Source organism: Artibeus jamaicensis, unplaced genomic scaffold, assembly GCF_021234435.1.
Source record: "Artibeus jamaicensis isolate MK-2021 breed Jamaican fruit bat unplaced genomic scaffold, CSHL_Jam_final scaffold_1689, whole genome shotgun sequence".
In the NCBI taxonomy this organism is placed as follows: Eukaryota; Metazoa; Chordata; class Mammalia; order Chiroptera; family Phyllostomidae; genus Artibeus; species Artibeus jamaicensis.
Window position 1 is genome coordinate 11,465,474 of NW_026522029.1, and position 16,296 is coordinate 11,481,769.

At 43.1% G+C, this 16,296-nt stretch overlaps 1 protein-coding gene and 1 pseudogene across 1 annotated transcript in view; both read left to right on the forward strand.

Moving 5' to 3' along the window:
* The window catches only part of OLFM3 (olfactomedin 3), a 150,046-nt gene that overhangs the window by 66,758 nt on the left and 66,992 nt on the right, over nt 1-16,296 (forward strand). The window lies entirely within an intron of this gene.
* LOC119054999 (calponin-2-like) lies at nt 1,242-3,154 on the forward strand (annotated as a pseudogene).

Below are 16,296 nucleotides of genomic sequence, written 5' to 3' on the forward strand. Positions count from 1 at the left end.
AGGAAATCAGATGCATGTTATCCGTGTATTGAACACCAAAGTATTAAGAGGAACTGTGGCTGTAAAAGTCGTTTCTCCAGCCTCGACGCTGGTTTCTGCAGACTGATGTACCAGTCAAGGAAACACCTCCAGTTTATAGGGGGGAAGACAGCGACTCCTCCCCTGGCTGCTCAAGGAGAAGGCATTCTAAACTCAGCCCTATCCCCCTTCCACTCGGAAAACAGAAAAGAGGTGGCAGTGTGAGCTTCCTCTTGATCCTCGCTGGCTCCTGTTGATTCTAGGAGACAGTAAAGGCAAAAGCAGCCCCTACACAGTGAATATGATCCCAGTACATCATCTCCTGGCTGTAGCCCTCTGCCCAAGTCAGAGACAGATTATTTCTGGTTCTGAATTATTCATGGATCCTTAGAAGCAATGTCAGACCTCAGCAAGGCATTTCCATAGATCCTGGCTGCTGCCAGTAGCACCTTTGTGAAAACACACCAACTGCAGCTCCAGCTTCATGGGCTGGAGAGCCAGCAGTCACGGCGATTACAGCACCTCCTCCTGGTGGTCCCCGATGCCCACTTCATTCAGAGGCTCCCTTCACTCCCTAGAGTGGGCCGTGAGCTTGATGACCACTCCCCACTGAGACACTCACTGTGCACCTTTCTTCAACCTGCAGAGGCACTCTGACAGAGCAAGTGGTAGGCTCCCCCAGCCCCAAAAGTCAACAGATCTAAAGTAAAACAGCTCTTGGGGCAATTTAACACAGCCGGGAGTCAACCATTTCCCGTACCCGGTCTGGATTGAGTTACATGTGGCCTGAGTCCATCGTTGAGTGTATCTTAAGTGATATTCTCACTCAGTGGCTGCTTTTAATGAGATGTCAGTGTTCCAGGAAGTTTAGTTGGAGTCGGCTGCAATCCAGTGAGTGTTTGGGGGTCTTCCGATTACTCTCTCTGGTTAAACACAGGGGGATGTGTTTTCCTCCATAATTATGTTCAAGTGTTGCAAAATAGAAGGAATTAGGATGTGCATAATGGAAGAATGTGAAGGACTGGAGGGTTACCAATAAAAAACCAAAACCCCAAAATATGTCAAATACTTCTGATGCATGCGCACCATGAAATTCCTTGTTTCTATAACCTCACCACCCAACTCATGTTCAGGAAATCTTGGGAAGGTTCCTTTTATCTTACTATAGCCCTGGAATTTTTAGCAAACACTTCCTCAGGCCTCCTCGTGTTTTACATTCCCTCATGTCCACAGGCAATGAGTTCTGTGTCCAGCACTGGCTGACAGTGAGTTACATGCAATGTGACCAGGTGCTGGGGGTGGAGGTGGTCGGGGCGACTGTGGGCATTGGAGCCACACAGGTCGGAAATGGACTGATATCAGCAGTCTCATTTTTTCTGGGTGGCCAGTCTCCGAAATTGTAAGTTATTTTTAGTCATAAGGAGAAAGTTACTTGCCTTGATTTGTTTGCCATCAATTTTCACCCTCCAAGAAGAAAATCGCTCCAGGAAAGAGACATTTGTCATCATTGAACGGCGTTGTCGGCCACCAGCTTTGGGCGGTTCTGTTTCACGGCTGGGTGAGACATTGTTTTCCTGTGCGTATCAACCTGGTATTCCAAAAACAGACTTAGCTTTTCCCCACATAGTGAAGCATAAGCAACAAAGTCCAAGTGACCCCAAAGTTGGACACTGGCAAATTCATCCTCGTCCACCCTTTCTCTAGAGCCGTGGACCATGTTCCAGTCCAGGACAAGCAACCAGCAGGTGCACCTTCAGAAATGAACCCATGAATGTCCCCCTCCTTCTTCCATCCTGTTACGTGTCACAGATGACTTCTGGCCGGTTCCTAACAGTAAAGACAAGATATTTTTCTCCTGCTTCGCATGGCTTGTTTTAAAGCTCGGCTCCACTTTGCACCAACCACATCCCTTCCTGTCTTCAGTCACTCAAGAACATTCCTTTTCTGGCCTCTTCCGTTTATTTTTTGATGATCCCAATGGTCTCTTCAAGCAAGTGCATTTGGTGGACCTCACAACATGAAGAATGATAACTTGGCAAACTACAATGATGCTTGAATCAACAGTTAAAATACTCAGTGGTTACCCATATTCTCTAGTAAATAATGGCTGGGGAAGGTTTAGAACAGTTTTGTTGAAATGAAGATGTCTTGTATCCAGAGCCCTCTGAATAGCAAAGGAATTCAAACTCAAACTTGTGGACCGAGGTCTGTCCCGCTGTCCCCACCACCAGTTTGAGCCCCCATACAGTTTGAAAAGGGGCCCTTGTGCAGGCTTTCTGTCAAGATCAAGAACCAGCTCCTGCCCCCATATTATGACCCCCAGAAGAGGGCAGAACTTCACAGCTGGAGGGAGGTATGGACTCACGGGCCCGTCTACTGGTTCGACGTCCAGGAGGGTCTGAAGGATGCATTGTCCTGTGCGTGCGCATGAGTCAGCTGCAGCCAGGCTCAGTCCCCAAGACCAACTGCTCCACGCAAAACAGGCACCAGCTGGAACACCTCTCCCTCTTTGTCAAGGCCATGGTCGGCCGTGACATGAACTGTTTGAGTGGGAACCTGAGGCGGGTGCAGGTGTCTCCTGGCACTGGCAGGGAAAAACAGGACAAAGGGCGGTAGAGAGGCGCGGCCATTGGCATCAAGTACGCAGAGAAGCAGGAGCAGGGTTTCGATGGCCCAACCATGATGGTGGGCCAGCGTGTCATCGGGCCCCAGATGAGCACCAGCACATGTGCCAGCCAGTCGGGCATGATGGCAGATGGCACGAGAAGGCACCTGTACAACCCCAGGAGCCATATCCTGCCACCCATGGGCCATTCAACCATCAGCCTGCACATGGGCACCAACAGGTGTGCCAGCGAGGTGGGCATGATGGCTCCCGGGACCCGGTGGCACATCTATGACACCATTCAGGGGACCAACGGGTGTGACAGCTCCTCTATGTCTCTGAAAATGGGCTGCACACACGGCACCAACTAGAGTGGCCAGGTCTGTGGCCTGGGCTGGAAGGTACACGACCCCAAGTACTGCCCACAAGGCCCAGTGGCCGAGGGGTTTCCAGGGCCAGCTGGCCACTACCCAAGACCAGGGAAGGCCCCAGAGTACCGCCCCCTACTAACAAGAGGAGGCAGGCTACTGAGGTCCCCTTGTGGGGTGTCTCCCAACATCATCTCCCAATATGGGATTTCGGGGTTTCCTGTGTTTTCATCTTGTTTTTCTAGGTGTTCAAGTGCTTCCAGCTGAGGGTCTGTGAAGGCCAGACCCAGATGCTGTGGGGTGGGGTCTCCACCAGGGCACACCTGGGTAGCAAATTCCCCAGCAGGCCTTGGGGCAAGCTGTGGAGGGGAGAAGGAACCTGTGTAAGGAGGGGAACTGGCCCCAATGGCTTGTTAATCTTCCCTTTTCTCTGCTGATCAGTATGTGGTCTTTGTACCCACAGGGATTTTAGGCAGTTTTAATAAAACAAATGGGGAATATGGCGGAGGTTGTGGAGGAGGTGCTGGGACAAAAGTCCACTGGAAGAGGGACAGGCCACGGTCCCCAGATATTTTAGGCACCATGAGAGACTGCATTTCCCCAGGACCCTCCTGGGGCCCAGTGACGAAACTGAGGCCCAGGCAGGACAATGGGTTCTGAGTGGGGGGGCTCCGCCAGGCAACTCCCTGCCGTACTTGCCCCCTCTCCCTGGCCAAGTACTGCCCAGGGACCCCCACCAGGAGGCCCACCCTGGGCCCAAGAGCCAATGTGAAGTTCCAGCTGAGGACCAAAGGCCACAAAAACCTCTTTTTAAAAGGGAAAATAAATGTGGAGGAAAAAGTAGCTATATCCAGCAGTATATTAATAAAACAATATTTCTTTATTATAATCAGAGAATCCTTTTAAAATAAGTAGAAATAATGTATTATGACATATAAGAATTATTATGACATATAAGAATTATTATTGTGAAAGAACTTTTTCTTCATTTAAAATTATTACAATTTTTTGTTTCAAAGAGCTCTTCAGACATAAAATTCTCTTATGAAGGGCCTGTATCAAAATACACAAAACTCTAAGCTCACAAAAGTTTTAAGAAGTGTTTTTCTTTCATAGAAAATGAAAGAATTCAGAGATTTAAAAAATTTTTTCATTGCATTTATTGGGGTGGCAGTGGTTAATAACATTATATAGGTTTTAGGGGTGCGGTTCTATAACACATCATGTGTACATTGTATTGTGTGTGCAGTGCCCCAAGTCCAGTCCCCTTTTTTCACTATGTAACCCACCCCCCTTTGTCCTCGCCTACCTCCCTTCCCTCCCTCTGGTCCTTCCCTCTCCTCTCCTTCCTTCCCTTCCCTCTGGTCATCATCACACTGTTGTCTGAATCTAGGAGGTTGTTATTTTGTTTGCTTAGCAGGAGTTATGAACAAACAGTCCTTAAGCATCGCCGATCACCAAGTATAACAAAGCAGAAGAAAGGAACTGTGTCCTGTCCAATCTTTCTAGACCGTGGGCCATGCCTACCCTTGGTCTCCAACCCTCATCTCTACTCGATTTCGGGCATGTTAAACCTCGTCTTTCAGGCACAATTACGTCTAATTAACTTTTGGATACCCTGGGCTTATCACAATGCCACTGTTTGACACTTCGATATTTTTGAAGGAATGAAATTCCTCTTTGAACCCAGTTTTTCCTCCTTTCATACCTATCAATTTTGCCCTTGTCCTTCTTATGAAGTTCAAGTCTGCAGCAACTCCCTGAGCTTCCAATTAGTGTATCTCACTGGAGTTCTCTTTTTTCTTTCCCCAGCTGGGAAGTCAGTGCCAGCCACTTCAAATATATGTCAACACTCACTTCCCAATTTTCGTCTCCCTTGTCCATTTGTAAAATTTGTCTTGCAATTCCTGAAATTCTCTATCATCTTCTCTGTCCTCAGGTAGCCAAATTCTGCTGGAAGATGCCACAAAGTGAGACCAAATACCTTCCAGAGCCAGACTGTCTGAGTGAATCACATGGCTGCTGGGAACCCCCTTTCATCCCCCTATTGTCAACCCACGCACCTAGTCTTGCGGTCAAGGGCACGGGCTTGGGAGCCAGGGTGTCTCAGGTGTGAGTCACCGAGCCGCCTCCCACTGAGGGTCTTGAACAAGTAATGTTCTCTAAAGATCCCATTTTCTACGTTAAAATGAGAGAGCATTCACAACACACACTGCGCTGAGCTGTGGGAAGAGGGAATGAGCTTACGGAAACCAGTCAGCACAGTTCCTGGAAAAGAGAACCCCCTAAATAAATAGTCAGTGTTATCTCTTTATTGATTACTGCAACCAGGACCAAATGACCAGGGGGACCCCTCAGCGTATCAATTCTTCCTGGCCTTTTCACTGCGCTGTATAGTGGATGATGGAGACATTCTGTCCTGCAACAATCTCTCCTTTAACCTGTACTCTTGACTTCTGTCTATCCTAAACTTCCTAGTCTCTACCTTCTATCTTTTCCTCTATACTGCAGAGTTTCTTCCTCTTTAGGTAACAAACATGCTCAATTTCCTCCTTCCCTCTTTACGATGCCTCTATTTTAAGTTTCCACACCACTGGTCCCCTTACTTAACTGCCATAATTATGGAAATGGAGCATATAATTTTTTAAGATTTCACATTACTTTTTAGAGAGAGGGGAAGGGAGGGAAACATCGACATGAAAGAGAAACATCAAACAGTTGCCTCTTGTACGTGCCGTGATCTGAGACCAAACCAGCAACCCAGGCACATGCTCCAGCTGGAAATTGAACAGGCAACTTTTTGCCTTGCGGGATGATGGCCAACCAACTGAACCACACTATTTAGAGCTGGAGCATATTTTGACACCTCTGCTTTCTCAGAATTCATTCATTCCTCAAATTTATCCCTTGTAACCGGGATGCAACAAGAACCTGTTCTAATGAATAGATCTACTGAATATTACACAGAAACTATTCTCTCCAAACCACTACTGACCTCTTAATCACCAATCACACTTTCTCTCTTGAAATCTCTCCCCTTTTGGCTTCCAAATCCAGGTATCAGCATTTTCCACCTGTTCTTTCCAAACATTCCTTGGTTGTCTCCAGTACTGGCTCCTCTTCCTCTTTCAACCTGCCAACAGTAACCTCTCTTGGCAAAGACATGTTCTGTTTTCAGCTTTCTCTGCTCTCTAGTAATTGATTTCAATCATTCTGAAATTTTTGACTCTCCTCTTTATGAAGATGATTCCTGGATCTGAACCCCTAATTATGGCTGCAGTCCTCAGGTCCAAGCTCAACACACAACTTGCAGTATGAGACTTCCCAACTTTCATTTATCTGCAGCATTTTAAATTAAATCAGCAGAGTCAGCCTTGTTCTGCCTATTACCTTTCCAATGATTTTTCTATTTCTGAAGAAGGGCCACAACAGCCCAGCTCAAATTGAGAAGGCAGACTGAATGTCCTTCTGCCCAAATGCCCCCCAAATGAAATATCTGTAAGGTCTACAAACCAGCATATATTTCTCATATCTACTCCTTCCTTTGCTCAAAAGTCTATTGTTCTACTTTAGGCTCTTATTTTTATTCTTTGTGGGAGTTTTACAATAACCCCCTAGTTGGTTTTCCTGCTTCTAATTTGCTTCTATATCATTCTATATATTTTGCTGCTCATGTGACTGATCATCTTGAAAATCTTCAGGGACTCAAGTCCGAACTCCTATTCCTGTCACCAGATTCTCTATACACCTTCCCTTTCCGTCTGTACATCTCCACACTCCATGAGAAGGGCATCTCGTCTCCATGGAGCCTGCTCAGTTGCTCCCCAAAGTGCTTGCCCACATTTGATGCTCTCCACTGCTTTCCCTGGGATTTTGTCTCCTTCTGAAATTGCACTTCATCCCATGCAGTGGACAAATTTCTATGGATTCCTCAAGATGCTGCTCAAATACAACTTTTCTGAAGCCTTCTCTGGTTCTCCCAACTGTTTCCCTTGTATGTTCAAAATCATGTAAACTTCTTATAATGTTGTTTGCCTGTCTTAGCTAGTGTTAATCTTCACCAGTTTATCAAAAAAGAGATTTCCTTGCATTTATCTTTGTAGCTCTCTTACCATATGATGTGTTCTGAGGAATAGTAATACATTGCATTGATGAGATGAACTTCTATACAGGGATGTGGTCAAAGACAAATAGAAGTCAAAGATATGGAGAATCCAAAAATGTCACGAATGCCATTTGTATGTCACCTTATTTTTGAAACATGTTTAACCATTCGTTTACAGCTCAGCATTTACTCTGAAAGAAATTTTAAATTTTTACTAATTCTATAAAGTTAATATTTTAAACTGCCCTCAAAATAGAGTCCAGTAACCTTCAGACACAACCCACTGCCGTGACCCCCACCCATGACCTACTCTGACTTTGTCAACACAGGTAGTGTGCGCCACAGCTCGGTCGTAATCTCCAAAACTCAGCTCTCTCTTTCCTGTCTTTGAACTCATCAAGCTGGCCGAGGCTCTGACTCCTGTTTTGTGGCTTATGACCAGCCCTTTCCTGGCTTTGTGTTCTTCACTCTCTAGCTTTGACCCCCTGGTTTTCCACACCAGACACTTTCTTGCCTTTACATTGAACATGTTCCTCCCCCCTCTGTGTCCCTGCAGGTGAACTGCACCACCCTGCACCACCTCCTCCACACCACACAGGTCTCAAGCTTCCTGAGAAGACCAGACACAGGCTGTTCTCACCACCATTCAGGGCCTTCCCTTCCTCCAAGTCCCATGATTTTGCTCAACCATAATTTCCTCCAGAGAAAACTTTCCTCATCAAACATGGGCTTGCAGGCTGGTTAGACACCCACCTGCTCTCTATGTTTCAATAGTAATCTGTGTCCATGTTGCCGGTGTTTCTTCAGTAAATATGTCCTAGGACTATGTCCTTGGACTTGTCTAGATGATTGGTACACAGGAGTGAACAAAGCAGACAGACTTCCTGGCTGCTGAAACTTAAATTCGAGTGAAGGAAACATCGAATACCTAAGGAAGTCAGGGGTAATATAAAATCGGGCTATAATAAGCAATAGGGCAAAAAGCAGACTAAGGGACTATCCTATTTCAACTGAGGATGTAAAACATTTTTGTGACAATTCAACTTCTATGCCACAACCTAAGATTCTGGGACAGAGAAGTCTTCTCTCAGGAGTTAAAAGTCAATGTTAAGTACAATTCTACATAAAAGCTAATTACATATTGAACACATATAAATGTATTTACTCAATGCATTTTTATTGAAAATTAAATTGTTATATTTTTTGCAATTTTAAAAATAATTCTTGGATAGAATTATTTACTTTGGGGAGACTCAGACAGATTACCAGTTTTTGCCATGTATAATGCATACTTTTTGCCCAAATTTTTGAGAGAAAAATAAGGATATGCATTGTACATGGGTATAATGATTACATACCATGGGTATAATAATGGGTGTAATAATTCCATCTATGAAACGTGGGTGTGCATTATACATGACAAAATACCATAAACTCATGTCATAAAGAATCTGCTAATTTGTAAGACTTTTAATTCACATGCCAAATGTTATCCAGCAACCAATAAAAATACTGATTCCTGTGGTGGGTAGTTTCTACATTGTTTCCGAAGACTCCTACCTGATATCTGTGCTCTTATGTCATCCTGCCTATAGGAGTATGGACCCCATCTAGTGACTTCTGTCTAGTGAAATATGGACCCCATCCTGCCTATAGAAATATGGACCCCATCTAGTGACTTCTGTCTAGTGAAATATGGACCCCATCCTGTCTATAGAAATATGGACCCCATCTAGTGACTTCTGTCTAGTGAAATATGGACCCCATCCTGCCTATAGAAATATGGACCCCATCTAGTGACTTCTGTCTAATGAAAGGAACAGGCAAAAGGGGTAGGATTACATGTTTAGCATGAGGTCACAAAGGGACTTGCAGTCTCGTTCCCCCAGCCTCTTCTTCACCTATTCTTAGTCTCTCTCCCCTTTTCTCTCCCTCTCCCTCCACCTTGTTACAAGGCACCCTGGCCATAGGCCCTCCTGGCAAGGCACCGAGGGCAGCCTCAGTCATAGCCAGTGAGGAAAGAACAAGTCAGTTTAATAGCAAACGAGGATCAGAATCCCGCCAACCAGCATGAGCAAGTTCAGAAGCAGTGTGTCCCACATCAGCCTTCAGATGGGGTCACATTTCCAGGCTCAGCGGTGGCCTCATGAGACACCCTGAGAGAGAGGCACCCCATTGAGCTGCACCCAGATTCCTGAGCTGCAGACACCAAGACCATACATAGTCATTGTTTAAAGCAACTCAGTTTCGGGGTGCTCATTATACACAATAAATATCCTTCCTTTCGTGCACTCTATGGCACCCATCTGAACGCTTGCTGGATGAAAGGATTAAAGAAACGATAGGAATTTTCTACTGTGGCCATTCGATTCTAGTTTCTTTTCTTTCATTAGAAATACATACTGGCTGATATAAATTAGGTCCCCAAATCACTCAGGGTTAAATTTAATTATTAAAACATCCAGTGGCCAGATCTAGACATCATTTAGAATTACATTTCATCACTTACTATAATGGCAAAACTTTTAATCCCTTCACCAGAATAGCTGCTGTTCCTAGGTGTGTTTGGAATCGATCAAAAATCAAATCCTGGGTCTGCTATTTACTAATTATAAGACTTCAATGAGTAACTTAACTTTACTAAACTTTCCGAGTTTCCAAATATGTCAAAAGAAAAAAGGTACTATCCACCTGAGGAGGTTTTTGGGTAGATTAAATCTGATAATGTGTTTGACCAATCATAAGCAAAAGTGTAGCTACTCTAATTTGGCTCCAACAAGACATCCTGAAAAAAATTATTTCTCAAAACCCTGCAACCTAGATTGAATGTTTCATCTTATCTTGTGCTCTGAAGTGTGTTTGACCCAGGCCATATTAACTCCATTTGAAAATATATATATAACCAAAGAATCTCTAGCTTGGGTTAGAACTCAGAGGTTGAATTGTCACAAAACATTATTAAATCATTCATTCTGAGCATGTTGTTTGTTTATGGCCCTTGAAGCTTTACAAAATGGAAAAACAGATTTCTCTGTGCCCAGCATGTAGAAATGCCAAAGAACACCGAAGTGCCATTAATTTTACCAGCTGGAGTGTCCTTATCCATCAAGTTCTTTCCTTAAAGCGTCATTTTTGAAATTGTGATTCAATTTGAAAATGACGAGGAACTATATTTAACTCTTCTGTTATCCCCTGCCTATATCCTGCATTGTTGTAGACCACTCTGCCTAGTTTTAGGAATTGTATCTCTACCCCTTGTGGCTAAGGGCGAGAGACGATCTTTGGAATTTGAGCCACAGGAGACAAAGCTTGTCTCTGGTAGCAAACGCTGCCTCAGTTCCTCTCTCTGCCCCCAAATCTTGGTCAAAAGTCGATGACAGGTAAGACCCCTCACAGGGGGGACAACCTAAGCCAGACTCGATCACCTGGGAGGCCTTCATGGAAGGACCCCGGGAGGCTGCCACAAAGAGCAATGGACTCTCACCCCCCCCCCCCCGGCTTTGACAGAGCCCGAGTCCCCATGTTCTCTGGGAGAAGGGCTTCCTGGCTCTAATCCCCTTAAGCCTGAAAACCTGATGGGGAGGGGTGCAGCTCCTTGCCTTGCTAGAGCGTGTCCTGGGGGAAAATCTGGCATCACAAAGACTTCCTGATAAACCTATGAAATCTGCTCTGCTAAGAGTGCTTTCATTCATATGCTAAGGGTCCGAGAAGAAATGAGTATGTCTTCCAAAGTTTCTGCAACTCTCTTCCTGACAGATGCTGACTCAGACTCTGAAGCCCTCAGATATCTTTGAAATGTTATCTACTGTTTGATCCTTGCCGCCCTGTGTTCCTGTGTATTACAACCCAATAAAAGGCTATGGAGGAGGGCGCTCGGGGCCTTTTTCTCCTCGGAGAAACTGGCCACTGCTGGCCTTTGTCTCCCCTGAGAAGCTGGCCACAGCCCACTCCTCATCCCCAAACAGATCTCAGCACGTCTCGGCCATATTTATTCATTCATGCGTGTCCGCGGCATCGGGAGGACTCACAAAGAAGTCACCCCCACACTGCAGAGTTAACAGGTGTTTTTGCTCTTGGAATAGGGCCCACTATCTCTCAGCTGTGAACCTGAGGGGAAAATCCTTCTTGAAAAGTAAATATGCTCTTTTCTAGGTCAAGTCTTGCACCCCCAGAACAGGATGCAATGGGGCTCAGTATGAAAATCTTTAACACACCAGGAAATGAGATATTCCACCTGATATTATCTTCTGCATAACAACAAAAAGGCATTAAGTATTTTAAAATCATCCTCCTAAAACTGAAAATATGGAATAACCTCTGTAAAACTCTTTAGCAAACTAAGGATATTTCCAATATGGATAAATAATAATGGAGGGTAGCTCGTTTTCTTTGAAACATTTTCCTAACATTTGTTAGTTTCCAAAACTAACAAATACAAAATGGCTAGAAGGAAAATATATATATTTTTTGCTTTCGGACACATAGTAGTTTTTCCCAACTGAGTCAATACTCAGTTGAAATGTATATTATTTGTTCATATAAGTTATCTAAAAAAATTCAGAAATTTGACCTCAAAACAGGAGAGTACTTTCCTTTTGCGATTCTATGAACTATATTCCTAACCACAATCTTATGCTTAAGTAGAAATAATGACTTTCCTATTTGCCTGGATTATGTTAATCTATTTCTTTAGCTATACATTCTAGAACTAACTACAGGCCAATTTTCTCTTAATGTAGAACACTCTTTTTTACCTCTTAAAGTTGGTGAATTTCTAACCATTTTTAATATTATATTTAAATGTTGAATGCAGTGTTTTTAACATATAGTTTTACCCCATGGTTACAAACTAATTTTTAAAGGTACAAACTTCCATTTCATTCTTTCTGTTGGTTTTTAGTTTCACATTGACTTCAGGGCTATACTAGAGACTTGTTAAAAAATTGAACAGAGGTTATTATATTTTGTCATTCACAAATTAAAATTAGGGAGAATTTACGTAGCATTGTAATGTCATGTTCGCCTATCACTAATTAGTTAACCACTTTACAAAGTCCCTTGTGTACATATATAAACGCAAATTGTTGGAATGCTAATGAGTTTTAGAAAGGACATTTTTACAAAGACATCATAATTGCTATCTTGTACTGGTAGTAGTATTTATTATCAGTGCATATTTTTACAGTGATTAGTATATTTTTTAAATGACCAATGGTGATGTTAAATTTGAACATGCAAATTCATGCATTGTTATCGTTTTGTTTCTCTCAATATTTTTGTTATCACAGATCATTTTTCCACAAATAATTGATACACACAGACACACACACCTGGAGACACACTAAAAAGCTGGAGAAATTCTCCAAGTTCAGTTTTCCACACTGAGGTCCATGGACTTCTTGAGCTCCATGCTGTATTCTACAGGGCTCTGTGACAGATTTTCAATTTTGTGTTCTTCTTTCAAAGCTTAACAGGAGTTAAACCCCATCCTGTTCTGTATCATCTCGTGGTCACCTTTAATTCTAGTTCTGACCCAGGACTTTATGGCTTGCTTGTACCTTTGTTTTTATTTTCTATTGTATTTGTTCTCAGGGAGGGTCAGGTGAAGTCAAGGAATAATAGAAAACAAAGGTTTTGCAAAGTGATCAGAGAATGAACACATCATATGGCTACAGAGTACATAAGCATCTGAAAAAAAATAGGTTCACAACTTGCGTAAAGTCCCACGTGACCGTGTACAGAAGGTGAATGCACAGGTACAGCCCCTGCATCCAGGCCAGACCAGCTGACCGCACGTCACCAGCATCCGTGCATGTCATGGACAGTATGCGGAATAACTGCCCTGGCCTGGAGGCAGACTCGGGATTATATGACATTCTCAAAATGAGGAGATGAAGTCCCTGCCAAATGAAACTTCAATGACTCCAATATGTCTTTACCCAATTAAAACAACCCAACCTCATCAGTTTAGATTCAAGAAAGCAGGTGTGTATGCCACTGCCTGTTATCAATTTCAATTTTATTAATTTTACATTTGTACATATCTGTGGCTTCTTAGGTATATAACAGTAAAATAAATAATAAATTTATTTCTAATCTTTATACATATGCATTGCACATTTTATATGTTATAGTACAAAAGTCTAAGTGAGCAGTGTTATCCACAACTGTTATTCTTTTATCATTATCATCATCTCCTTTTTAAATTGAATCCATCTGATGACTCTAACCTAAAACAAATAAAAAACCTTCTCCAGGCTGGTGATAAACGCAAGCTAGAGTAAGTTATACACTCACCACAAGAACTTACACATCCACTGAAACTTCTGTAGTTCCTACGTCTACGAAATTCAACCTGACACTCTGTTCTGAGCCATTTCAAGTTCAAAGGCTGTTCATAACCCATTAACCTAATGAATGTGTAACAGTAAAACCATATCATTTGTAACCCACTGCTCTGGGGACTTTGCAAAACCGTTCAGCCCTCCTCAGGGGCTGTCTTGATAGGGGTCAAAGGTCCAGAATTGGGCCCAGTAGGAATAGAGGTAGCAACGGAAAAAACAGTTAATTCTCATTAGTGTATGATGTTAGTATAAGACTCTTGAAAAATGGATTTTAAGTCTACTTAAAAAAAAATTTTTAATCTCTTTGAGGTTTTCCCAGGTAGAATCGCACACAGTCTAAGGTGGAAAATCCTAGGTTGCATAAAGAGTGATTTGGTCAGGATGTACTGATTCGCATAATTTACATCCTGCAAATGAATTGGAGGTTTGGAGTTGTAGCAGAACCCACCAGCAACTAGACAACAGATTGCAAACGGAGTAACTTCGTCCAGGGCCATGGTCAAACAGGAGAAGAAATAAATCCCATTCCCTGAGTTTGGCAATAAAGGTTAACAGCATGTGCAAGGGCACAGTGACGCCCATACAAGGGCTTCCAGAGGAAAATGTTGATGCCATGAGCCCTTGGTCTTGCCCAGTCACCCCAGCCCAGCCATCACGAAAGCGCGTGTTTGCACTGATTGCTGCTGCTGCTGTTTATTCTTTCCGTGGAAGGCACACGGCTCAGTGCCAGGTCAGGCCCCGCAGGTCCTGAGTGTTCTGAGTACGAGAAATCTCCCACACATGCCCCCACATCAGACAGAGCATTTGCATCTCCGCTTGGGGGAAATACTTCCAAACACACCAGCGGCCAGCTTCCAGAAGGCTGCTGGCCTGTGAGGGCGTGCACTCTTTGTGGAAGGTGCTTGAAGTTACACTGTTAGGGAACAAAAAGAGCTTATGTGCTTGAAAGGCAGTTACAACCTGTGTCGCTGGTACATTCCCTGGACCGTAACATTATTTCAATGAATTTTAAAAGGAGAATTCAAGTGTGACAGAGACACAAATATTTAAATAGTCATGTATTGTGCTATGAGCTCCACTTCCCTTTAAAATGGAAAATATTACGGGTCATTCTGAGCAATTGCCCGTCTGAGTTTATATACACTTTTGTTCTGTTGTCAGTTTCTTCCGCTGTGTGGCAGCTTTTTAGTCTGATGTGGTTCCATTCATTTATTTCTGCCTTTACTTCCCTTGTCTTTGGGGTCAAGTTCATTAAACGTTCTCGATGACCAAGGTCCCTAAGTTTCGTACCCATGTTTTCTTCTATGTAATTTATTGCTTCAGATATTTTATTTAGGTATTTGATCTCTTTAGGTCTGTGTATCTGTTTTTCCCTTAGGGAGGCTGTGAAGAAAAAGGAACCCTCCTTCGCTGCTGGTAGGAATGGGAACTGGATCAGCCACTGTGGAAAATAGTCTGGCGGTTCCCCAAAAAAATTAAGAATAAAGCTGCCATGTGACTCTCTCTCTTCTGGGAGAGCTCACTGCAGCATTTCGTGAACAAGACATGGAGACAACCAAAGTGTGCAATCACGTGGTTGTACACCCGAAACTAATATGTTGTTCCCATGTCAACTGCAATTTAAAAATAGTTAAGAAACCCTGAGTAGGTGAAATTCTTGGGTTCCTTTCAATAACCTTAGACAGTAAAATAAAAAAGCAGCAGCCGGGGTAAAACATATGAGAACACACATATGAACTAAACTTTTCCAAGTAAAATTTTTCAATAATCTAGCATAAAAAAGCAACCCCTTTTATTCTACAAAGGCTGTATTTTGGAAAAGACATGTGGGGACAGGTGACTGTTAGTTCACGTGTGACTTTCAGTTTAGCCTGTCGTTCCGTTGTCACTGTGTCCAAGCCCATGTGGGTGAAGTCCTTGAACAGAGCCACGGATGTGACCAGGTACCTGCTGAGGGTCTCATATTCACCAGCCCATCATTAGAAGAGCCGGGGAAAAGGTGGACACTTCTGTCATCTCCCCAGGCCTCTGCAGGCATTCGGTGCAGAGAGGAGGGCAGACCAGCACATCTCTTGTTCAGTGCACCTGTAGGGTTTAGGTCGGAAAAATAACTCACAGAATCCTTTGTGATCAGCAGTAACAGTCTCATGCAGGGGGAAGTCTCATTCTTGTCCAGCAGGGTCATAGAAAATAGAAAGCTTGAAATGGTAAGCAACTGCGAACTTTGTGTGATTAAATCAGTTACACATTAGGAGAAAATGTGTTGTCCTAAGTGTGCTTAATTTTGCTACCCACAGTGCATGTAATGTCAAATTTAAGAATTGGGGAGAAAGAACCATTAGGCTACACCATATGAAACTGACCATATTCAACATTTCTATCTTTCAAAAATGCAATTTCTTATGGTCCTAATGAGTACATAGTAAAATATCACATTTCATGTTTTTCAGAGTAAATAACGTCCATGCCAAACCTGATGTTTTTGACACTTAGTAATGAATATTAAACGTTTGCAGTTCTGCATATACTCATCGGCAATTTTTCAGTAACAGATATTGTATTTAATAGCTAAGCACTACGCGTTGCTTCACAAAAATGAAACTGGCATTAATGTGGATGATCTAATGTCTATAAAGACCAGTTGCTATCCTTTATCACACCACGAAGGCACTGAATGCACTTGTAAATCTAAGTGAAAGAAGACAAATCCATGTAAAATGAGAATACAATACAAGAAATCAATCTGAATATTAAGAAAGACAACTGTGTGTCCTGTAAGTAACAGTGGTCAGTGAGTCATCAGGATTTTTGTTCTCTTCCTCTGATGCTTATGGGTTATTATTCTTGCTTTTATTT